The following is a 23,926-nucleotide window of genomic DNA, read 5'->3' on the forward strand; positions in this document are numbered from 1 at the left end:
GCTGATGTAAACCATGACACGTGTATCTGAGAAGGTTAAGCAAGAAAGGCAAAAGGTAACTGTGCATACAGTATGTTCTCAACCATTTAGAGAAAACAAATCCATTTAAAAGTAAAAAAACAAAAACAAACAAACAAAAAACAGAGGGAAAATTACCAAATGTTAACAGTGGTTACCTTTGAATGATGGAATCTTTTTCTGTTTCTCTATACTTTTTTGTACTTTTCAAATCGTCCTCAATGGGCATACTTGATTTTTATAATCAGAACAGTAAATAAAATTTAAATCAGCAAACGGATTCTGAAGGCTACTCTGAACCCTACCCACTACCCTAGTAATGACTTTGAAACCGCATTGCTTACTGTGTTACTGTTACAGATAAAACTATAAAAAGTCCATCTATTGGAATCAGAATGCCACCATGTCGTTTCAGTATACATGCACACAAGCAAGAAAAAAGGTGTTTTGCCCCAACTCAGTTTTTACTGAACAAATCACTGATGCCGGGTGTAAGCAAATTCTCAGTATTCTAACGTTCCAGAAGATTACTGCGAATTTCATTAATGAACTCTCCCTGTCATGTTTTAAAGCAGCCACAGCCTCACGATAGTAGAGAGCTACATGCTCTTTGAAGCCTTTCCTCTTCCACTGGCTCATTTACCACCTGCTCTTGTTTGACTCATGAAGAAAAGGGGAACCCTTCACCCCCCAGCTCAATATTGAGATAAATTAGATCTCTTTTCTGTGGGTTTCTGAGGACAATTTCTAAAGGGAGATCCAAACGCGTTCTGAGCACGGGTGATGGGCAAAGAATGGATCTGCTTCTTTGTAACTCCAGGTCAGCATGGGACGCCACCCCGAGCCTGTCTACTTCTCAGTAAATAGGGAATGAAGGGATGGAATCACTTTAGATTGCACAACTTGGGCGTGAATGTTATGGTTTTGTTTTTTATTTGTTTTTTACTAGGTTTGTTTACCTTAGAATCACACATACTTCGCAACTACTCAAAGGCCCCCTTTACAGTTTGGCAGACATTTACACCTCTTTGCTAACTAGGTAGGGTCCCCTAATTTGAGCAGAGGGCTTACCCTCTGGGGTTCCTCTCCCACCACCATTCTCTACCACTTAAAAAGCGGGTGAGCACCCAAGCCTGCCAAGAGGTCTGAGTGGTCCTAAGCATGTGTCACATGACTTGATACCCAAAACAAGTCCAGGACACACATACTCATTCTTCCCTTCACATTATATAATCATATCCTCAAGGAACACAGGAAAGAAGGGTTGACTCACACCCGCTCCTCTGATTCCAGGGCCCAACCATCTCCCATCCCACTAGTACAGCCTGTGCAGAGACTGGGCAGGAAAGACTTTCACTGTACAAGGGAGGAAACTGCAGCCCAGGAAGGTAAGTAGCACAAAAAGCTAAGTGGGGTCTCTGGCTTCTGGCTTCTTGATGCCTTTTGCTGTATGATGATACTCAAGGCAGCTCCCTACGGGCAAGCAAGCAATAGACAGGAGAATGTGGAGGAGGCCAGGACAGGGGGAAAGTAAACCACTTAGTAAACACTACGGAAAACTGATCCCTGATGATAACTGTAATACTCCTTACCATAGCGACCATTGGGATCCATGGCTTTGTTTAATAACCGACACCTACTTAAATCCTTAAGGAATTCATTCTCTGTCTTAAAGGGTGTTGTTATAAAAACCATCATAACTTTGACTTTACTCTGGGTTACCAACAACAACTCTTTTACGCAAAAAGAGACACTAAAACCAGACACCTGGCTTCAGGTCCTCAGTGTTCCCATCTGGAAAATAGAAGGGTCTGGCCAGGGGATTTCTAAGGCGAGCATCCTGATAAGAAAACTATACTCAAAGCGCCCTGTGGAATTACCACAAAAATGAAACCCTCTAGAACCCCTAAGAAAAGAAACAAGTGTAGCCAGGAGATAACAAGGACAGGACGAAACAGCACATTAGCTTTGGGGAAACCCGGACTCGAAGTGTTCTTTTGGTTTTCCAACTTTTCCTCTGCCAAATATAAAAATAGGCAGCTACTTCCGTGGAACTCTCAAAAAGAATTTAATTAAATAAAATCAATGAAAATAATGCTTTGTTCTCCCACAAGTGGCTCAGGAGTATCCCGCTTAGAGACACTTTCTTCCCTGCGGGGCTGATGTCAACAGCCCAATGCTTAGGCCCAAACAAAGGCCTCCTGGCACAGGGATGAGAGGCAAAACATCTAGGTCTCCACAACTGGCCCTATTCCAATCTGAGGGGAAAGGGGCAGCGAGGAGAGAAAAATAACTAAGCTTTTGAAAGGCTAGGAGAAGAGTCAAGAATTACTAAATCTATCGTTTCTCAAGTGAATAAAGAACTCTTGAAAGGGATAATGGAAGGGTGCAGCTTTCAATCTGAATTACTTTCTTTGTTTAACTCTGTTCTGCCTATGGTCACAGACTTGTACACCAACCCAGCATCCTGGTTTTGCCTTTGGTTGCTGGCAAGGCCTGGGGGCAGTGTGGGAGTTGGGAGACCTGGACTCAAATCCTCGCTCTCTCCAATTTCACTTGGTTTAAACTCAGACAAGTGGCTGCACCTTCCAGGCCTCCATTTCCTGCCTGTAAAAGAAGAGGGTTCACTAGATTCCCTCTAGATCCTCAGTAGCAGGGGTTTAGGGCTGAAGGCCCTCCAGTTCTCCCCAGGGACAGGTTTAATTTCCATAGGTCCTGGCAGCCGGATGGCTCAGCAAACACGCTCTGGCAGCGGTTGCCCCCATTCCTGCACACACCAACCACCCACTCCCACACCTTAGGGGCTTGCCTCTGCGCCAACACCATCACCTGTAAGGCCAATTCACCCTCCCACCCACGTCACTACTGCCGGAACAGGTCTGATCAACTAAAATCTGCCAAGCTGAGCTGAGCATACGGGAGCAAAGAAAAAGCAAAACAAACAAGCGCCCTCTCCTCTCTGGACCTCAGAATTTCTCTCAAACTGATAGAACTGAAGATACGAGCGTCCCTCCCCAGAACAAGAGGCTAGCCTTGCTTGTAAAAACACATAACAAGCCCCAAGCCAAACGGAGCCAACGACACCCGGGCTGACTAGACACAGGGAAAGGACCTACAAGGCAAGCAAAAGGCCGAGAAGACCTAGACAGCGCTGGGCGCTGTTTAAACTGGACCGTTCTTTCTGCAGGCTGGGGAGGCGCTCGCGATCTCCCAGCAGGGGCAGTCGCCAGAGTGCGGGGACAATGGTGCGCTAGACACGGTCTTCTTTTGGAGGGGAACCCATGGACCCTTAACTCAACCGGGTCTTTAAGACGTGCGGTGGAAGTGAGGGGCTGTCCTGGTCACATCAAGTAATGCACCACGGCCGGGGACAGGCTCTTGGCCTGGGGTAAGCTTTTTGTAACCGCTTTCGTGTTTTTCGTTTCCCCGTTTTTCAGTCTGGCAGTTTAGTCTGACGGCCAAGTGGTACCTTTTCAATGTCTCTTGTCGTCCTCCTCCGGCAAGTGGCGCCCCGCGCGCCGCTCCCTCCCCCGCGGCTCGAGACAATGGCCAGGTTCCGCAGAGCGGCCCTTCCAGGGCCAGCGAGGCGCCGGGATCCCAGGGTAGAGCGCACGTGCGTTTGTTGTGGTGCCTGAGCCCCCACCCCCGCCGCAGGCCTCAGCTCCCGGTCTGCAGAACAAGCTGTCGGGATCCCCAGGACGCCGGAGTCGGCGAGGCGTCCCACACCTTCCCGACGGTGCGGTGCAGAAAGCGGGGCTCCCGGGGGCCGAGCGCACGTGGGTTTGTTGTGGGTCCGCAGGCTCGCGGAGCCCGGGGGACGCCAGGGCTGTCCCCGGGCCGGGACCGACACACAGACACCCCGGCCCAAATGGTGGCCGGCCCGCCGGCGAGACGGCTGAGGCGGCGCAGGGCACCGGCTCGGCGCGCCCCGGGCCCCGCCGCCCCGCTCCCCTCCCGAGCCCCTTCGCGCGCCTCCGCCCGGACCCCGGGCCGCGCCGCCGCCCTGCGCACCCCTACTCACTCGCTGCGCGCTCAGCCGCCCGGGCTGCGGCTGCTCCGCCCGCTCCGCGCCCTCGCCGGCCGGCAGCCGCTCCCTTTGTTAGCGCCGGGCAGTGCCCCAGGCGTCTTCCCCGGCCCGGCCCTGCCCTGCACTCCCCTCCCCCAGGTGCCGCCCGACTCGGCTCCCCGCGGCCGCAGGGGAGCCTGGCCGCTGGGAGCCCGGCGCCAAGTCCCGGCGGGAGGGTCTGCTGGGGACGGGTGGGGGACCGGGGCTGAGGGGTGGAGGGGACGGCGAAGGAGGGGAGAAGAGCGCGGCAGAGGGGCGGGGGAAGCGACGGGCTCCGTTATGCAAATTGTCGGGCCGACGGGGTGGGTCCCCGGTTTCACGGTGCCCCAAACCCCCTGGCGTGGCCCTCCGGGGGTCTCTAGTAAGCGGGCCTCCGGATGAGGGGTGCCGGGGAGCGCAACGCGTGATGCTGGGACCCTGCCTCCTGCTGAGGAGGCCGGACGGGGGAACAGGGGGAGGGGCGACGCGGCTGGGCCGGGATCCCCAAATGCTGGCTCACCTCCCGGGTCCGCAGGTCCGGAGGGTTGAATCCGACACTCTCTCGGGCCTTTCAAGGGGAACTATAAATCCTGGCTCTGCTACCGACTGACCGCGTGACCCTGAGCAAGTCACTTAGCCTCTCTGAACTATTCTTATGTAGAATATGAAAATACAAAATCTCTTTCACGGGGTTTGACCAGAACCTCCCAGCATCAGGCGTGGCACGTGCCTTTCAAACACCGCAAATGCAAAAGGGGAGTGTGGGCCCGAGCTGTCTGCAGGCTGGGGGACCGGAAGCCTCAGGTAGGGCGGTGAAGGAGTGAGATTCCGTCCCTTCACTGAGGCTGATCAGGGGCTTCCAGGGGGAGGCGAGAGGAAACGGCAGGTTGCAGGTTGAGCAAGCATCACATTGGTATACTAACCACAGAAAGCCGCCCTACAGGAAGGCCAGAAGCAGCTTTGGGCTGCCACTCCGGTCCCCATAGACAGGATGGGACTACCAATGCAGTAATCATCGCCTGAATGTATTTTGAGCACCCACTTCGCACCAGGCTCTGTGCTTGGAGGGAAGGGCAGAGTGGAAGGTAGTCTAGGTCCTCTGGGGACACAATGTGGAGGACGCAAGTACCAGTCCTTGAAGCCCAGACATAGAACTCTCTCCAAATCGAGGTGACCACTCGCCACCACCCACTTGAGAAAAAGGAGCTCACATCCTCATCTCAACTCCATCACCCTTCTTCCAAATATTGCTTCCTCCCTTCCCAGATCCTGGACCCCTCCTGCTATGCTGCCTGCCCTTCCCAGGAGCTGAGGAAGCATTACTGCTCAGTGCAGAGAGCTCCAGTGGGATGAGGTGCCAAGCAGAGCGAATTCAAATCTCTGTGACCAACTAGCTGTGTGTTGGTTTGAGTTCCTCAACCTCTCTGAGTCTCTTTGAACCTCTCCTCTTCTGTATGGTGGAGATATTAATGACAGTGTTGTTTTCAGGATTATGTGAAACAAGCTCTATGAAGCCTTTAGCTTACTATCTGGCATGTAGAGGTGTTCGTAACAGTAAAATGTATGAGTGAACGAGTGGAAGTAGACAAACTCATAAGACTGTTTCTGGGAGGATGCCATATTGAAGATTTCAAGCTTTAGTCTCAAAAAATCGGAAACTCTTAAAAGATCTCATGCAGGGGCATGGCAGGCATCCTGGTGTTTTATACTGATTTTTCTGATAGCTTACTGGAAAATGGATGGCAGGAGCAGGGACTGTGAGCATGGACCATAGAGACCAGCTTGCAAACTGCCGTCCGGGGAGATATAACAGGAGCTGAGGCAATGACAGCAGGAATGAAGAAAAGACATGCAAATAAAACCTACCATTTGGGGAGCAAAGGCGTTTCGCCTTATTATATTGTCTCTCCTTGTCATAAGATATGTGATGGCCTTAGCCCCATTGTATGGATGAGAAAATTGAAGTCACCAAGGAAAATGGAAGAGCTAGAATTTGAACCCTCTTCCACATTAATGGAAAGCCTTAATCATTTCCTCCCTCAGTATCACTTTTGTGTCAACACTACTTAAGAACCAACAACAAGGGGGTAGCTGGCTGGCTCAGTCAAAAGAGCATGCGACTCTTGATCTGGGGTAATGAGTTCGAGCCCCACAAGTATAGAGATTACTAAAAATAAATAAATAAAGAAAGAAAGAAAGAACAAGAAACAGAGGAGAGGCTTTTCTAGAAGGTTCTCCAGTCCCGCTCCATAGCAGTCTTTACAAGGAGAACTACAGCCGAATTATGGAGAAAACAAAGGAAGAGGCTGACTTTGAATTTCCTCAGGACCCCGATGACCGGAGATGACATGAAACGGCCAAGAAGTTTCTGGGGCTATGAGGCAGATGAGTGGGCAGGTAGGGAAGATGCCCCTGCAAGATGTCCAGGGTGGGAGCAGCTGTGGAGCCATTCCCTTTGGGGGCTACTCCCTCAGGGTTGCAGCTGGGGCCTTCTGACCTGTAAGTGAGAGGCAGGAAGTGGGTGGTCCTGTCCTCCCCAGCCTGTCCAGGAGGCTTTACCATGTATTCTCTCTGGGGCCCCTGCCTTGACAGGCTCTTTTTCGTTGAAGTACAGATACCTAATTTCGCTCTGGACACTATCTCCAGCTCCCCACCTCCCCCCCCATGAACTCAGTCTCCGCTCATGAATTATATTTTAGGTAATGCCTTTCTTGGTCATCCTTTTAGGCACTCTCCCGACTAATACAAATAATGCCATACTTTATAATGTTCATTTGCAACAATCCACTCACAGTATTTTCATAGCACTCTTGAATTGGAGGTGGTGCTATTACACAGTCTTGCAAGGAATAAAGAAAGCACAAAGGGTTGAAAATATCCTCCCAAACCCTTCTTCTTTATCCCACTCTACCTGCTCACATAGAATCTTTGACAGCCCCCGAGGTTCTTCTCTGCACCCCTTCAGCACCCATTGTCCAATATAAGGGTGGGCTCAGGGCTAAAGGAACCACCCTGTGGTCGGTCTGTACCCCCTACCCTGGGCCTCGGTGCTCTCAGCCTCAAAGATAAAGATACCTATACACAGCTAAGTCTATGGAGCCCAAAGCAGAAAATAGAAGTAGAGTCACAGCATCTCTAGGAGAACAACACTAGGGGGCAGAGGCTGGACACCAGAGACAGGCAGAGGCTGGACACCAGAGACAGGCCTCGGGGAGGACCACAGCCACAGGACCGGGAAGTGGCTAGCCTGACCGTGCCTAGTACAGCAAGCAGTACAGCACCAAGACCTCAGAGTGTGATATGGGCATAGTATGAGTAGGTGTGGTCAGAGAAATGGATGTATCCTGTGGGCACAGGTGTCGTTGGACTGCGCTTCGCCCAATCAACCTCAGTGTCCAGCCCTGTCCTAGGAGATACGAGCAGAAACCAAGTCTCAATTCTCAAATCATTGATGGTTGAGCCAAATATCTTTTGGTTCATAATAATAACAGTTGCCATGTACTGAACACCTCCTGTATGCAAGGCAATCTATGTGCCTGTTCTCGTTTAATCCTCACTTGGCAGAGGGGGTATCGTTCTAGAACCCTGGTGTACCTAAGTCCTCTTAGATGACTCCTCCTGTTCTTGCCTTAAGGCCAATCTTAGCATGAAATTAATGTACAGGAGGCAAGGGGATGGCTACAAATCTCATTCCAAGACCATGACAAAGGGAGAGAGGTCTTTCCTGCAGGTTTCTTAAGGAGACAAAATGGGGTCACACCAAACATCAAGATGCAAGGCTTCCTAAATATCTGCTTACAACATCCCTTTCTCTGATGTCGACTCCTGACATCACCTTCTCACATTTCTCTACCTGCCTCCTCAGCATCCCTCACCCTCCCGTGATACTCCTCCAGCTCCCTCCCACTTCCCAAGTCCTTCCCTCTAGAGGTTTTCCTTAATTTGAACTAGCCTCTCTCTGCAACTCCAAAAGGTATGAGAAAAAGAGTGGGAAGCTGCAAGAAAAATAAAGACAATGCACGTGAATATAGATCTCTACATTACAAATGGCTTACATATACATTACCCCATTTGAGCCCTTTGCAGACTCACAATAGCCTGGGAGGTGAGTATGGCTCCTTATCATCCCCACTTACAGATGAGAAAACTGAGGCTCAGAGGTAAAGCGAATTGCCTAAAGTCCATCAGTGCGTGTTGAGCGATGCCCTGAAACCAAGTCCTCTTTCCTTCCTACCACATGTGGCCCAGGGCTGCAAAAGCCTGGAGGGGCACATCAGACTGTCAGTAACACTTCACGCACTGCTGCCTGCCCAAACTGCTGCCCTGGGGCCCCAGGGCAGGACTCAGAAGCTGTGCTCAGGAGATCTCACTCACTAGCAATGGAAGGAAGTGCAGGGGCGAAAGGACTCAGAAATCAAAGATGCTTGTAATAAATGCCCTCAAAAAGTTCCAGGAAATTTTCTTCTTTCAAGGAAAGAATCACCAAATTGGAAGCTGCCTCCTGTGTATTTATTACCTGAGAATGACCCTCAGAAGACCTACAGTAAGGGTCAGTCTGTGTGCAAGAAGAGTGTGAGGGGCAGTGAAACTCTCTGAAATTAACAAATGTTGGGGCGCCTGGGTGGCACAGCGGTTAAGCATCTGCCTTCGGCTCAGGGCGTGATCCCAGCGTTCTGGGATCGAGCCCCACATCAGGCTCCTCCGCTATGAGCCTGCTTCTTCCTCTCCCACTCCCCCTGCTTGTGTTCCCTCTCTCGATGGCTGTCTCTCTCTGTCAAATAAATAAATAAAATCTTTTAACAACAAAAAAAAAGAAGCAAGGGGGAAATATTGTCAGCCCATCAGCCACAGGCAGAATTAACCTTTTGGCCTATTTTCTTCTGCTTATTTGCTATATATTTTTCTACAGCTTTCCATAGTTGAGATCATAATCTATATCATTGATATCCAGGTTTTTCCCCCGTGGAGAGTATAACATAAGCATTGCCTGTATGTATGTCATAATAAATTTATTCATTCACCTCAGCCCTTATTAGATGCAAGGCAAGCATTCTGAGTCAAGTTGTTATTGGTGTATTTGCACCATTTGTTGGTTGGAAAAGAGACAGTTTAGGGACTAAGAGTACTTACTGACTCTGGAGTCAGGCTGCCTGGGTTTGAATCCTGATTCTGCCACATCCTAGTTGCGTGACCTTGGACCAGTTAATTAACCTCTCTGGCTCCATCTCCTAACCTATAAAACGAGGATAGTAGTATCTACTTCACAAAGTGATCCTAAAGATGAAATGAGTTAATTACATGAAAAGTGCTTAGAATAGTAGATGTCATGGTAAGCACTAAGGAGTGGCTATTAGCAATATATGGTTATGTGGTTGCACCATAAATTATTCAACTATTCTCCGGCAGCTGGACATTAACATTGCTTCCAATTCTCCCACGATTATAAATAGCCTTATAAACCGTTGACTGCATGCATCAGGGGAGGAAAGGTAGATTGAGATTCTGCTGTGAAAACATTTGAGTGCCAAGATAAGACATTAAGAATTAAGAAATTCTGGATAAACGACCCAGGAGAAAAACTCACCTTGGAAGGAGACATCCAATCAATTTGAAGAGATGACATTTAATTGTACGTGGCAAACATCTGTTGAGCTCTGTGGGCCAGAAAGGGTCTAGGCCAGGTCAGGAAACACCGAGATGAACAGGGGACAGCGAGACAAGCAAGAGACAGGCCCGACTCTCCAGGACCTTTGGTCAGTTACGAAACTGTCACAGCTGTTATGTCCAGGAGTAAATTTCCACCGTGACATAGTTCTGCATTATCACCTACGTGTGCAGGAATTAGAGAACGCCTCATTTCAAATGACAATACAGCAGAGAGTACGAACTCGGCCAGTCCTCCCTTCACACCCTCTTTGAGAAGGCTTGATCAAGAATGTCTGTTTCTTGGGGTGCTTGGGTGGCTCAGTCCATTAAGCATCTGCCTTTGGCTCAGGTCATGATCCCGGAGTCTTGGGAACGAGCCCCACATTGGGCTCCCTGCTCAGTGGGGAGCCTGCTTCTTCTACCTCTCACCCTGCTCCTGCTCTCTCTCTCTCTCTCGCTCACTCTCTCTCTCCCTCTCAAATAAATAAAATCTTAAAAAAGAAAAAATGCCTGTTTCTCAGAAGTGTTGTGACACTAGAGATGGCATTCATGAAGCCCTTAGTCTAATGTCTGGTACATGGCAGAGACTCAAAAAACGAATAGCTGATATTTACTGAGCACTTGCCAAGTGCCAGGTACTACGTTAAGTACTTTCTAAACATTCCATCATGGCACACTTGCAGCAACCCTGTTAGGGAGAGACAATCAACTTTATCATTCATATTTTAGAGAGGAGGAAACAAAGAAATGAGTGACTTAACCAGGGTCACACCAGGAGTAAGCGGTGAAGCTGGATTCTTAACCCAGGCATTTGATTAATGACAGCAAGCCAATAGCCAGGGTTGAATTCGGGTGGTTTAGACATTCAAAGGATCACGCCATTGATTATCGTCCTTCACCAGCTTCTCCCCAAAGAGAACTGGCATTTCATGAGAGAAGCTACACCACACAGAGTGCCCTAATCTCTGAGTCAGCAGGCCTGAATTCTACCCCCAACATTCACGATTCAGACTGCAGAAATCAGATCAGGGACTTCCCCTTTGCTACTCTGAAATGAGGGCAGTTGGACTAAATTAGTAGTTTCTCAACCGAGTAGACCTTTGAAATCACATGCAGAAATCATGTAAAATAATAAATTCTCTTCTCCCCCCAACATTTCAGCGGTTCGGGGGTCAGAACTTGGGTATCTGTAATTGTTAACATGGTCCCCAGGCAGTGCTGATGATGGGCAGGGTTGACAGATGAGTCGACAAGGTTTCACCTAAGGCTCTTTCTTTCTAACTTGTCCCAAAGGAACAGGATAAAAAGCCACCAACCGTGCCTAAGCACCATGGTGCTCCATGACCACGGGAGCCCTCTCTCTCAATAGCACCCCGAGTGAGGGACCTTCTGCCAAGGGACTGTGAGCTTTGGATGGCTCAGACATGGCCACAGCCTCAGCCACGTTCTTGTTGACAATCATCACCAATAGTTAATGCACCACCAACCGCTGGACAATAGCCTATGGAAAGGGCCACATTTCTCCATCACTGGCACAGCTCCTAAGGTCAAATGTCTCCTGGAAAGCAGCATGAGCTTTCTAGACCCTCCTTGTGTCGGGTACAACACAAAAACTTTGGTACTTCCCAGGAGAAACCTGAGTGTACAGCTACAACGTGACCCTGCCAGGAGTTGGTGTGGGCACTGGCGATTTGAATTAATCCATAAGGAGCTCTGCTAAGGTCTAAGCGTGTGCAAAATCAGATAGGCATTTGAGGAGCACTGATAAGGCTCAGTGCAGGAAATAGCCCCTGAACAATGCCACATTATCCATTACAGTCTTCCTTCGCTGATAACATAAAGTACTCAACTGTCAAGTTCAATTAGCAAGCAGGTGGTCTAAAATGAGAATAAGAGCCTGTATCGCTCAACTCCAATGGCTCAGAGCACTGCAGAGTCATGACCTGAAGGCCTCAGAATGACTCCATCCAAAAGTCAGGGACACCAGGGCAGGCCCCCTTAGGCCGAAGATTTGTGTGCGTTCCTGAGGGTTTGAAGGAGGGGGAGTACAGGCACTTGTATTAAATAGATACCATAATATTATTGTATCAGATCGGCTTGGGGTCCTATCACATGAGCTGTAATTGCAGGGAGCAAGGGATACCATTTATCATACCTCTCTATGCAGTTCCTCTATGAGGACTTCCTCAAGCTCACAGAAAGGACAGAGAGTAAGAAACTCATTTCCTTGCCCCAAATAGATGCAAAGTTCCTAAGTCCACATTCAGAGGGAACTAACTGTACAGGAGAGATTTTTGTTTGTAGACTCTGGGCCTCATCCCAGGTTGGGTTAAGAAGAAAGGGCCACAGAGCACCCACTTGATTTTAATCTACCCCCTTTAAAATGTGTTCCTCACTTAGAGGACTCCCAAGGTGCTCTGCTGTACATCTTTCAACTGATCTCTATTTTGCAGATAAATCAGCTGAGGCCTAGAAACTCAAATGGCCTGGCAAAGATTACCTAGCTAATAAGTGGCAAAGTTTGGACTAGAGCCTACATCTTCTGACTCTGTTATAGATGCTAATAAGGGGCCACAGGGCAGCCCGGAAAGTATAGAGAGAACCAGAGGCTTAAAAAGCAGAAACTGCTGTGGGCCAGCCCCCCATAATGAGACCCCTGAGAGGAATCAGGCCCTGCTCATTATTTTCCAACTCTTCAGAGCGGTCAGGGATCATTAGGCTGGGTTTTCAGCCTGTCTCTTCAAAGGGCTAAGAAAGCGATTAATGGCATGGTAGAGAATGGCCAGAAGCCTGGTGGAATGTTATTGTTTCTGCTGGGAAGAAGGAAGTCACTCATCATTTGTGTGAGGCTAGACCCCCGATAGTACATTTCCTTCGCCTCAGCGTTTTTGGCGCAGAGGGTGAGGTGGCCTCCCTGCTTCGGAGATCTCGTGAGCTGGAAGAAATAATAATTCTCAGTTATTGATTACTGAGGTGAAACAGAGCGTGCTAAGATTAGGATCTGGATATTCCAGGATGATCTGAGAGATAATAATGACTTCCTCAAATTACTGAGCCGCCAATGGAACCATGCCATCGTTAATCCTCACAAAGACCCGTGCGCGTGCGTCATTACGAGCAGTTACAAAGGAGATAGCTAAGGCTTAAAGGGTTTGAATAATTGGCCAAAGGCCACGTGTCTTGTAACTGGCAGAGCCGGGGATTGAACCAACGTGTACATGACTTCAAAGCCACTCTTTAACCACCGTGCTCATCATCAGTTTTTCCTTGGAGGCAAAGTGATGTGAGGTTGGCCTGACTCACCTCCCCATTATCTCTGCCGCTAGCGCTCGCTTTTACCTTTTCAGTTCTCTGAAATGTCCTCTTCGTCTCACTCTGACTGCATGAACACAACCCCTCCGCTAAAGTCTAATTCAACCCTGAGCTGCTGCAGGAAGCCTGGAGTCCAAAACCATTTCTTCCTTCTCTAAAGTCTTAGAAACACTTGTAGAATTTCCCAGGGCCGTTTTTTTTTTTTTTTTCATTCATGAAATATAAAACTAAATGAGGTTGGGTTTTTTTATATACTTTCAAATAAATATGCATTAGATATTTCATAGAAACACTGTTCTATATTAATCAATCCACAAATCAGGACAAAATTTCCTTTAACAGATTCAGAGATGTGAATTGATTCAGTACAGAATCTTCTTCTAAGCCATCCCCCAGATGTGAACCCAGAATCATAGAGGTATGGAAGCGGGGGGTCCCTCCTGGTTTCACCCATGGCCAAGAAACAGACCTGCTCCTCTTAGCTGACATTTTCCTCTCTGAGCCTCTCCAAGGTCTTTAAAAAAAATTCCAGAAAGGCCGTGCCTCTCCAGCAGGCTAGTGCCACAGCTCGTTCCCTAAATAACTCATGAGACAGGAGCTGTCTGTGTGGTAGTGGCATTTCAGCGGGCTTTGGGGTCAAGCAAAATGGAGTGTGACCCCTGCAATGCTTTTTACTAGCCAGGTGGCTTCGGGAAAGACCCTTAACCCCTCTGAGCCCATGAAGTGGGAACACTATAAGGTTTGAAAGATCACGGTAAAGATCAGCAATAATGCTATTATGAGCACCAAATAGGTACTCAAGAGATGACAGCTATTGCGATTGTGAAATGTGACCCCCAATCAAAAGGAGGCAAACAACTAACTTCCCTGGGGCCAATTCAGAAAAAAAGATAAATGCTTTTGGTCTTGCCTAAAATGCCTCCTTCTTCTCTTCCTTCTCTCCAAATCCCATTAAAAATTAAACATTGTAACTTCAATTACCTGTTTGTGTCCCTCCAAAATTCACATGTTGAAAACCTAACGCCCCAGGTGATGGTAGGAGGTGGGCCTTTGGGTGGTCATGAGGTCATGAGGCCGAAGCCCTCACAAATGGGATTCGTGCCCTTGTGAAAGCTGCCTGAGAAAGCTCCCTTGCCCTTCCACCGCATGAGGACACAGCAAAAAAGATGACCATCTGTCAACCAGGAAGCTAACCCTTGCTAGACACTGAGGCTGCCGGTGCCTTAGCTGTGGACTGCTTGGCCTCTAAAACTGCAACAAATACACTTCTGTTCTTTGTAAGCCACCCAGCCTCTCGTAGTTTAGTTATAGCAGCCTGAACAGATTTGTCCATGAGAAAATTAGCACCGCTTTTCAGCTTCTAAACGATTGCTGCTCATATCTGCCATTTTGAAAAAGAAGCAACATGGAGACAACGTTCTCACATTTAACCTTAAAATGACAGGCCTTGGACTGAATCAGAGAGCTGGAGGCCACAGGAAGGTCTCGTAGTAGCGGCTACTCATCCCTCTGTGAGAAAAACCGAAGGTGTTACTGGAGATTTTACTACATTCGTAGAATGTCAAAGATTATCTCATTTCCCTCATGAGGAAACAAGCAGCAGAGTGATAGCGAATCCTCTCCTGTGTTGCCCAGGCAAAACCAGATTTCTTTCACCCCTCTGCCCATCAGTTTAAAGGCATTACTGAGTACTCCTTGCACACTAGCTCCCAGGGGTGCAAGGCAGCGGGAGCCAGGGCCCCAGCCCTGCAGGAGTTCACAGGATGGGGAAGCAAAAGGCACAGCCATGACGGGACACCTCAAGACTTTCATGATCCAGAGCTAAGTGGGGCAAACTCCATGGTACAGGAAGTATACTTGTTCCGTTCACTGTTCCATCCCCCGTCCTTAGAATAGTTCCACTGAGGCAGCACGTATATTGTTAATGCAGTTAATGGACTCTGGAGCCACAGGGGCTAGAATTGAATCCCAGGTCACTCAAGGAATAGCTGAGCAATCTTGGGCAAGTGACTTAATCTCTCTGTGCTTCAATTTTCCCATAGTAAAGCATGCATAGTATTATAAAGATGAAATGAGATAACCCATGTAAAGTATTTAAAAAGTGCCAGCACAGGGTAAATACTCAAAGGACATTAACCATAATTAGTATTCTAAACAATCACATTATTACAGAAGAAATTAGTATTTGATGAGTATATATATATACATATATGTGTGCATACTTGATATGCCATCAAATGATAGTTGATGAATAAATGAATGAATGATGGAATGAAGTGAATGAATGCAGTTGGAGTCAGAGAAGGAAGGGATTTTTGCAGGCTGAAGTGCTCAGGGAAGGTGTCCTAGCAGAGGCCAGACCTGAGCCAGGCATTTAAGAAAGTGTAGGATCTGAGCAGGATGAAACAGAAAGAAAAGAAAAATGTTTACACTTTCAGAAGATCTCTTAGACAAAGACTTAACATCTAAAGATGTTTATTAAAGTGTTAATTTTTTTTTTTTTGTAAAATACTGGAAACAGCCTAAATAGCCACTGAGGAAATCAAAAACAATTTGATAAATCTATAAAATAAATTACTTTTAATCCATTAAAATGATATTTTCAAACAATAGTGAATAACAAATATGTTCAGATTGTAAGAGTCAAAAAAACCCACCACACATTATTCATAGAATAATCTCAACTAAGTAAAAACACCATTTGCCTATAAAAAGAAAGAAACGAAATTATCAAAGTGTTAGAAAGAAGGGATATGGATAATTTTGTTTCTTTAAATCTTTCTTAGTTTTACAAACATTCTACAATGGATATGTATTATTTTAATAATTGTGTTTGTTTTTAGTTGCGGTAAAATATAAAATTTGCCATTTTAACCATTTTTACCTGTCCAGTTCAATTAATAATATTTTTTGAAGTCTTATATTTTTCTCGGGTGAACAAGAGTCCCAGGCCCAGGGCCTTGTTCACACTGCCATCCTGTCAGAGCGGCCCCCCAGATGCCGAGGGGAAACATGGCCACTTCTCGTGCCCGAGCACCCCAACCAACCCCTTTGTCCTGGAAAACACCATTAGGATTTTGAAACATGTAACTGCCTGCTGAGGGTTGGCGCTTCGGCCCTCCCGTGTGGAGAATTATTCCTCCCTAAAGTCAGGGTGTTAACAGGCTTGTCATGTCTGGACAACGAGCGGCCTCCCCCATCCCCAGGTCTCTTCATTTTGTCTCCGATACTGTTCCACACAAATGCAACTTCCAGCCATTTCCTCCAGTGCTCACAAATCGGACGGGGGCGGGGGGTCCCCCCTCAGGCTCCAGAATCCCAAAAAGTCCCCCTGTGCCTCCTGGAAAGTACGCAAAGTGGGGATGTGGAGCCTCTTCACCTACTTCTGAAGGCTTGGCCTCATGCTGCAGCTTGCATAATGAATCACCCATGAGTTAGAACACCTTGTGAAAGAGAAGCCTGGCCAGAGGGAAGAGCTACCTGGCCTCAGGCCTGCGTGTCTGCTGCGTGCCCATGTCCGAGGGGAAAAGGCTCATCTTGAAGTTGCTCCTCAGCTTCCCTACAATCCCACCACTTCTTCTTCTTTTTTTTTTTTTTAAGATTTTATTTATTTATTTGACAGAGAGAGAGAGACAGCCAGCGAGAGAGGGAACACGAGCAGGGGGAGTGGGAGAGGAAGAAGCAGGCTCCCAACAGAGGAGCCCAATGTGGGGCTCGATCCCAGAACGTCGGGATCATGCCCTGAGCCGAAGGCAGACGCTTAACGACTGAGCCACCCAGGCACCCCAATCCCACCACTTCTTATATCCATTCTCTTCCTCTTCCATTTCCATGAGTCTAATTCATTTACTCAAAGATCATTTTTCACCTCTTTCATATACCAGGGACTACGTTAGGGATGAGATACTGCCACCAAAGGTAATGGCAATAATCTTATTAACTGCCAAGCACTGTGCTGAAAAGCTTCACCTGTGCTATCCCATTTAACCCTTATAACAACTCCATACAAAAGGGACTGTTCCCCCCATTTTACAGATTACAGAGCTGAGGCTCAGGAAGAATAAGACACTTGCACAGAAGCACTTCTGGGTAAAGGCGGAAAAGTAACTCTAAATTAGAACACCTCTCTCTCCCAACATTTAACACAATAAACAGCAAAAGTAAAAACCATAAAACAGCAAAAGAAATTATCAGTAATTTCTACTAATAAGCACCCACCAGACCATGCTCTCCCACAGATAACACCTGTACACTCTGGATGAAATATGAATAACAACAACCTGAAGGGACAAGAGAATAAACAGAAGCAAACAGAATCTGAAGGGGAATCAAATCTTAGAAGAGTGTCATGGCGAGGAGTGAACTACCTATTTTTGTAGTTTTCCACCTGCAAATAGGCTGGAGTCAGCACCATGTGGGGTGGCTAAAACCTAAATTTTAAAAAGTTCACAGTCCTTCTGTCCTAAAGAACCAGAAGATAGAATATGCTGGAAAGCAAGAAGAAAGGGGAAATATGGGAAAGGAACGATCCAAAGAGAGAGAGCCCCAAATTCTGTGTGTAAACCCTGACCAAGTTTCTGACAGATCCCAAACCACTCAAGCATTAAGCAGACTCAGTGTAACCAAGCCAAAGACAGGGGAGATGAGCTGAATTGAGTTGCACCCCAAAGGGCAGCTTTGCAGTTTGGATCCACCTAAGTTTATTTGCTTCCTAAACCAAAACATCAACTCTCTCAGAAGACTACGATAAGACATAGAATCTCCATAACATCAAATTCCTAATGCCTAAGATAGAATTCAAAATGAGTCAACATTCAAAGAACCAGGGAATATAATTCAGGCTGAAAAGAAAAGACAATCAACTGACACCAACCCCAATATGATCCAGATGTTGCAATTAGATAAGGATTGTCAAGCAGCTATTACAATTATGCTCAGTGGGAGAGAGTCCAAGATGGCAGAGAGATAAGAGACCTTAGTTTTGTCTGGTCCCAGGAACTCTGCTAGATAGCTATCAAATCATTCTGAACATCTGCAAACTTAACTGGATATCTAAGAAAAGAACAGCTGTAACACTCTACAAGTAGAAAAGCAACCACTTTCTGCAAGAATGACAAGACAGAAAAACACCTCAAAAAAGAGAAAAAGATCATTGAGCCTTACATCGGAAACCAGGGATGTACTGTATGGTGACTAACATAATATAATAAAAAATCATAAAAAAAAAAAGAGAACAAGAGGCAGTACTGACTGCCAGGGACCTACTTGGTATGGGTATAAGTAAGATGTCAGAACTAGAGTTCAGAATAATGATTATAAAGATACCAGCTGGGCTCAAAAAAAGCATAGAAGACGCAAAACAATCCCTTTCTGGAGAAATAAAAGAACCAAAATCTAATCAATATGAAATAAAAAAGGCTATTAATGAGATTTAATCAAAAATGGAGGCTCTAACTTCTTAGATAAATGAGGCAGAAGAGAGAATTAGTGATATAGAAGACAAAATGATGGAGAATAAAGAAGCTGAGAAAAAGAGAGATAAACAACTACTGGATCACAATGGGAGAATTCAAGAGATAAGTGATACCATAAAGTGAAACGATATTAGAATAATTGAGATCCCAGAAGAAGCGGGGGGCAGAAGGTATATTGGAGCAAATTATAGTGGAGAACTTCCCTAATCTGGGGAAGAAAACAGGCATCCAAGTCGAGGAGGCACAGAGAACCTCCTTCAAAATCAATAAAAATAGGTCAACACCTCAACATACAATAGTGAAACTTGCAAATCTCAGAGTCAAAGAGAAAATCCTGGAAGCAGCGCGTGGGACAAGAGGTCCATAACCTACAAGGGTAGAAACATCAGATTGGCAGCAGACCTATCACAGAGACCTGGCAGACCAGAAAGGACTGGCATGATATATTCAGGTTGCTAAATGAGAAAAATACGCAGCCAAGAATACTTTATCCAGCAAAGATGTCAATCAGAATAGAAGGAAAGATAGAAAGCTCCCAGGACAAACAGAAACTAAAAGAATTTGTAATCATTAAACCAGCCCTGCAAAAAATATTAAAGGGGATCCTTTAAGCAAAGAGCAAGCCCAAAAGTAACAGAGCAGAAAGGAACAGAGACCATATACAGAAATAGTGACTTTACAGGTAATACAACAGAACTAAATTCATATCTTTGAATAGTTACACTGAATGTAAATGGCCAAATGCCCCAGTCAAAAGACACAGTGTATCATTGCATGAAAAAGCAAGACCCATCGATGTGCTGTCTGCAAGAGACTCATTTTAGACCCAAAGACACCTCCAGATTTAAAGTGAGGGGGTGGAAAACCATTTATCATGCTAATGGACATCAAAAGAAAGCTGTGGTAGCAATCCTTATATCAGACAAATTAGATTTTAAACCAAAGACTGTAATAAAAGATGAGAAAGGACACTATACCATAATTAAAGGGTCTAACAAGAAGATCTAACAATTGTAAATATTTATGCCCCTAACATGGGAGCAGCCAATTGTGTAAACCAATTAATAACAAAAGTAAAGAAACACATCGATAATAATACAATAATAGTAGGGGACTTTAACACCTCACTCACTGCAATGGACAGATTATCTAAGCAGAAGATCAACAAAGGAATATGGGCTTTGAATGACACACTGTACCAGATGCACTTCACAGATATATTTAGAGCATTCCATCCTAAAGCAACAGAATACACATTCTTCTCAAGTGCACGTGGAACATTCTCCAGAATAGATTGCATACTGGGTCACAAATCAGGTCTCAACCAGTACCAAAAGATTGGGATCATTCCCTGAGTATTTTCAGACCACAATGCTTTGAAATTGAAACTCAATCACAAGAGGAAATTTGGAAAGAACTCCAATACATGGAGGCTAAAGAGCATCCTACTAAAGAATGGGTACCAGGAAATTAAAGGAGAATCAAAAAACTCATGGAAACAAAGGAAAATGAAAACACAACTCTTCAAAACCTTTGGGATGCAGCAAAGGCAGTCATAAAAGGAAAGTATATAGCAATATAAGCCTTTCTCAAGAAACAAGAAAGGTTTCAAATACATAACCTAACCTTACATCTAAAGGAGCTGGAGAAAGAACAGCAAATAAAGCCTAAACCCAGCAGGAGAAGAAAATTAATAAAGATTAGAGCAGAAATCAATGAAATAGAAACAAAAGAACAGTAGAACAGATCAACGAAACTAGGAGTTGGTTCTTTGAAAGAATTAATAAGATTGATAAACCCCTGGACAGACTCACCAAAAAGAAAAGAGGAAGGACCCAAATAAATAAAATCATGAATGAAAGAAGAGAGATCACAACCAACACCAAAGAAATACAAACAACTATAAGAACATATTATGAGCTACTATATGCCAACAAATTAGTCAATGTGGAAGAAATGGATGCATTCTTAGAGATGTATAAACTACCAAAACTGAAACAGGAAGAAATAGAAATCTTGAACAGAACAATAATCAGCAAGGAAACTGAAGTAGTAATCAAAAATCTCCCAACAAACAAGAGCTTAGGGCCAGATGGCTTCCCAGGGGATTTCTACCAAACATTAATAGAAGAATTAATATTTATTCTACTGAAGCTGTTTCAAAAAATAGAAATGGAAAGAAAACTTCCAAACTCTTTCTATGAGGTCAGCATTACCTTGATCCTGAAACCACACAAAGACCCCATCAAGAAGGGGAGTTACAGACCAACATTCCTGATGAACATGGATGTTAAAATTCTCACCAAGATACTAACCAATAGGATCCAACAGTACATTAAAAGGATCATTTACCACAACCAAGTGGGATTTATTCCTGGGTTGCAAGGGTAGTTCAACATCCGCAAATCCATCAATGTGATACACTACATTAATAAAAAGAAAAGACAAGAACCATATGATCCTCTCAATAGATGCAGAAAAAGCATTTGACAACATACAGTATCCTTTCTTGATTAAAACTCTTCATAGCGTAGGGATAGAGGTAACATACCTCAATATCATCAAAACAATATATGAAAAGCCCACAGCAAATATCATTCTCAATGTGGAAACGTGAGAGCTTTTCCCCTGAGGTCAGGAACATGGGAGGGATGTCCACTAGCACCACCGTTATTCAAATTAGTACTAGAAGTCCTAGCCTCAGCAATCAGAAAACAAAAAGAAATAAAAGGCATCCAATCAGCACAGAAGTCAAACCCTCACTCTTCACAGATGACATGATACTCTATGTGGTAAACCCAAAAGACTCCACCCCAAAATTGCTAGAACTCATAGAGGAATTCAGCAAAGTGAATGTCCCGAAATCAGTTGCACTTCTATACATTAACAATGAGACAGAATAAAGAGAAATTAAGAAGTTGATCCCATTTACAATTGCACCAAAAACCATAAGATACCTAGGAATTAACCCAACCAAAGAGACAAAGGATCTGTACTCAGAAAATTATAGAACACTCATGAAAGGAATTAAGGAAGACACAAAGAAATGGAAAAATGTTCCATTCTCATGGATTGGAAGAACAAATATTATTAAAATGTCTATGCTACCTAGAGCAATCTATATATTCAATGCAATCCCTACCAAAATACCATCAACTTTTTTCACAGAGCTGGAACAAATAATCCTACAATTTGTATGGAACCAGAAAAGACCCCAAACATCCAAAGGAATGTTGAAAAAGAAAACCAAAGCTGGTGGCATCACAATTCCAGACTTCAAGCTCTATTACAAAACTGTAATCATCAAGACAGTATGGTACTGATATAAAAACAGACTCATAGATCAATGGAACAGAATAGAGAGCCCAGAAATGGACCCTCAACTCTATGGTCAACTAATCTTCGACAAAGCAGGGAAGAATATCCAATGGAAAAAGGATAGTCTTTCCAACAAATGGTGTTGGGAAAACTGGACAGCCACATGCAGAAGAATGAAACTGGACCGTTTCCTTACACCATACACAGAAATAGACTCAAAATGGATGAAAGACCTAAATGTGAGACAAATCCATCAAAATCCTAGAGGAGAACACAGGCAGCAACCTCTGTGACCTTGGCCACAGAAACTTCTTGCTAGACACGTCTCCAAAGGCAAGGAAAACAAAGGCAAAAATGAACTAGTGGGACTTCATCAAGATAAAAAGTTTTTGCACAGCAAAGGAAAGAGTTGATAAAACAAAAGACAACTGACAGAATGAGAGAAGATACTTGCAAATGTCTTATCAGATAAAGGGCTAGTATTCAAAATCTATAAAGAACTTATCAAACTCAATACCCAAAAAACAAATAATCCAATCAAGAAATGGGCAGAAGACATGAATAGACATTTCTCTCCAAAGACGACATCCAAATGGCCAACAGACAACTGAAAAAATGCTCCACATCACTTGGCATCAGGGAAATACAAATCAAAACCACAATGGGATACCACCTCACACCAGTCAATGGCTAAAATTAACAAGTCAGGAAACGACAGATGTTGGCGAGGATGTGGAGAAAGGGGAACCCTCTCACACTGTTGGTGGGAATGCAAGCTGGTGCAGCCAATCTGGCAAACAGTATGGAGGGTCCTCAAAAAGTTGAAAATAGAGCTACCCTACGACCCAGCAATTGCACTACCATGTATTTACCGCAAAGATACAAATGTAGTGATCCGAAGGGGTACCTGAACCCCAATGCAGCAATGTCCACTCTAGCCAAACTATGGAAAGAGCCCAGACGTCCATCAACAAATGAATGGATAAAGAAGATGTGGTGTATATATACAATGGAATACTACTCGGCCATCAAAAAAATGAAATCTTGCCATTTGCAATGACGTGGATGGAACTAGAGGGTATTATGCTAAGTGAAATAAGTCAATCTGAAAAAGACAATTATCACATGATCTCACTGATATGTGGAATTTAAGAAACAAAACACAGGATCACAGGGGAAGAGAGGAAAAAGCAAAACAAGATGACATCAGAGAGGGAGACAAAGCATAAAAGATTTTTAATCATAGGAAACAAACTGAGGGCTGCTGGAGGGGAGAAGCATGGGGAGATGGGGTAACTGGGTAATGGACATTAAGGAGGGCACGTGATGTAATGAGCACTGGGTATTATATAAGACTGATGAATCACTGACCTCTATCTCTGAAACGAATAATACATTATGTTAATTAATTGAATTTAAATTAAAAAAAATATGCTCAGTGAAGTCAAGGAAAATAAATGTTTTTATTTTTGAGAGAGAGAGAGAGCATGTTTGTGTGAGCAGGGGGTGGGAGAGAGACAGAGGGGAAGGGAGAGAGAGAATCTTAAGCAGGTTCTCTGCCCAATGCAGAGACTGATATGGCTGGCAGGGGTGGGGGGGTGGGGGGGTGTCTATCTCAAATCCTGCAATCATGACCTGAGCCAAAATCAAGAGTTAGACACTTAACTGACTGAGCCACCCAGGTGCCCCTAGGACAATATGCTTTTAATGAATGAAAGGTAGGACATCACAGATGAGAAATTGACTCTTTTTTTTATTAAGTTTATCCAGAAATTTTTAATTTCAAACATTGTATTTTTCAGTTCAAGCATTTCCAATGATTCTTTTAAAATGTAGTTTCTCTGCTTGACTTATTTCACTCATTTATGGAACATAAGAAATAGGAAGATTAGTAGGAGAAGGCAGGGAAGAATGAAGGGGGGGTAAACAGAAGGGGGAATGAACCATGAGAGACTGTGGACTCTGGGAAACAAACTGAGGGCTTCAGAGGGGAGGGGGGGTAGGGGATTGGGATAGGCTGGTGATGGGTATTAAGGAAGGCACATATTGCATGGTGCACTGGGTGTTACATGCAAATAATGAATCATGGAACATTGCATCAAAAACTGGGGAT

The 23,926-nt window shown here is 45.1% G+C and overlaps 1 protein-coding gene across 7 annotated transcripts in view; it reads right to left on the reverse strand.

Annotated features, from left to right (window-relative positions):
• ST6GAL1 (ST6 beta-galactoside alpha-2,6-sialyltransferase 1) overlaps positions 1-7,537 on the reverse strand; it is a 119,412-nt gene extending 111,875 nt beyond the window's left edge. For 6 of the 7 annotated variants that reach the window (XM_008705182.2, XM_008705181.2, XM_008705178.2 and 3 more), the window contains exon 1: positions 4,584-7,537. The gene's annotated coding sequence lies outside the window, so the exon portion shown is untranslated. Of the gene's footprint in view, positions 1-4,039; positions 4,171-4,583 lie in introns of those variants that run through there. The other variant, XM_040621470.1, reaches the window with a different exon arrangement.
• Positions 7,538-23,926: the final 16,389 nt, after the last annotated feature.

The sequence above is a fragment of the Ursus maritimus genome, unplaced genomic scaffold (assembly GCF_017311325.1).
Source record: "Ursus maritimus isolate PB19 unplaced genomic scaffold, ASM1731132v1 scaffold_4, whole genome shotgun sequence".
Classification (NCBI taxonomy): Eukaryota; Metazoa; Chordata; class Mammalia; order Carnivora; family Ursidae; genus Ursus; species Ursus maritimus.